General features: G+C 64.8%; 1 long non-coding RNA gene across 1 annotated transcript; it reads left to right on the top strand.

Moving 5' to 3' along the window:
* Positions 1–23: 23 nt before the first annotated feature.
* Positions 24–1905, top strand: LOC144233806 (uncharacterized). The gene is made up of 3 exons (XR_013335762.1): positions 24–312; positions 454–581; positions 1579–1905. It is a non-coding gene; the product is annotated as an uncharacterized LOC144233806 (long non-coding RNA).
* The last annotated feature ends 120 nt before the right edge of the window (positions 1906–2025 follow it).

The following is a 2025-nucleotide window of genomic DNA, read 5'->3' as shown; positions in this document are numbered from 1 at the left end:
TGGGTGGCTCGGAGGCCGCAGGACCTGGCAGTCACAGGCGACGGAGCAGAGCCCCCCGCCGGCCTCTCTCCATCCTCGCTGCCCGTGGGCCCTGCTTCTGCTCCGACTGCCCTGGGGACCCTTCCCTGTACACCGGCCACACCCTCATGTGGCCCCGCGCCGCTCTCCTGACTGGTGCCCGTCCTGCTGACGGATGGACCGACGGACCACCTGACCTCTCTGAGGCTCCCTGGCCCTCTTCATGCCCCCGACCCACCACACCCCTTCTGCCAGGGTGCCCCTCCCCCGGGGCAGCGACTCATCGCCCATCAGGTATCCCCTCCACCACCTCCCGGAGCCTTCTCCGACCGTCCGAGCCTCCTTCACCCGACACCCTGTCTCGTTTTCTCCCCTGGACACGCGGTCTCTGGAACGATCCGCTTCCTTCCCTGGCCTCTGCCTCTCCTCTCACAGCCCGTCTGCCCACCACTGGGCCCCCGTCGTCGTGAGCTGAAGGAATGAAGGACCCTGGGCGGAGACGGAAGGGCCCGACACCTCCCACAAAGCACGGCCCGCTCGCCCCTCTGCTCCTTCAGTCCCAGGTTTGCTCAACGTCAGTTACAAAGCAGCGGTCCTGGGGCGCCCTTACAACCCCTGCTCCAACATGAGGGAACCGAGGCTCCGAGAAGACTCTACGCCCGTGGGGGGGGTGACGTCCAGGAGGCATCAGCCTCAGGCGGGGCCAGGCTTCAGGGGCCTGACCCACCCTGTGCTCTGGCAAAGCCCCAGAACGAGGTCACTGGCTCAGGCGGTGGTTTCCTGTCTGTTGTGGGAAACACACTGCTTCTGGGTCCGTGGCTATTTGCCCCCGTCCCAGGGCCATGCCCAGAGGAATCTGGAGTGGGGGGCGCTACCGGCATCTAGTGGCGCTTCGATGCTGCTCAACACTGCCTGGTGCACAGGACCCCCCCATGTCAGTGGCGGCGGGGCAGTGACCCTAACTCGGAAATACCCATCGTGGACAGGTGGCACTGGAAGGCATTGAACGTGGCTCAGCCCGAGCCTCCCAGTGAGCGGAGAGGGCACAGCCGGCTCCCTCAGGATGGGCCCAGGCGGCCCCTGGCGGCCCCTGGCTGTCGGGGGCTGGGGAGAGAGGAGCCCCTGGATAACTGGGCCAGTAGCCGCGGGGTAGATGGGGACGGAGGGTGACGGTGGCCATCTGCCAAGGGAGATGAGCCTGTGTGCCCGTTTGCCAAGTAGCCCAGGCCCGGAAGTGCCGCCCAGCCCCGCCCGCCCCTCTCCCCGGACAAGGACATCAGCTTCCCTCGCACGCCTGTGGCGGAGGAAGCCGGCTGTGCCTTTGAAAGGAGGCAATTACTGGCTGGCCCNGAATGGGGCCTCCTCCCTCCACCGGGGCCTGGGGGCCAGGTTCCCGAGGCTTCCACAGCCAAGCCAAGCCGCTGCCCCTGCTGCAGGCGGGAAGGGCCCGGAGGCCAGGGGGTGGGAGGCGGAGGTGGGGGCCCTGGGTCCCAGGCCTGCGTCTCAGTTTTCCCCATCCGTGAACTGAGAACGTTGAGTCTGGCCCTGCCTGTGCCCCAGGGCTGCGGTGAGGGTCAGAAGTCAGGCCGCATGGACCACAGGATCACAGGAACGGCGGCAGAGCCTGTTGAGTACCTGCCTCTTTTCTGTTCCTCAAATGGGCCAAGTATACTCAACCTCAGGACCTTTGCACTGGCCATCTCCACCGCCTGGATGCTCTTCCTCCAGTGACTCACCCCCACTTGCCTTCTGGTTAAATGGCACCTCCTCCCAGAGGCCTTCCCTGACCACCCTCCTAGCACTCTCTATCCCCTTTACCCTGATTTCTTTTTCTTTACAGCATCTACCACCACCTGACACAGTATATTAAAACCCGATTCCTTTGTTTGTTGGCTGCCTGCCCGCCCCAGCCTGACACAATAGCTTGGCAAAGGCAGCACTGCTCACCGTGGCATTGCAAGCACCTGACACCCACAGGTTCTTAGGAAATAAGGGAAGGGGGGGCGG

This window comes from Crocuta crocuta, unplaced genomic scaffold (assembly GCF_008692635.1).
Source record: "Crocuta crocuta isolate KB4526 unplaced genomic scaffold, BGI_CrCroc_1.0 scaffold296, whole genome shotgun sequence".
NCBI lineage: Eukaryota > Metazoa > Chordata > Mammalia > Carnivora > Hyaenidae > Crocuta > Crocuta crocuta.
Note: the sequence above shows the minus strand (reverse complement) of the source record. Positions and strands in the feature narration are given on the sequence as shown.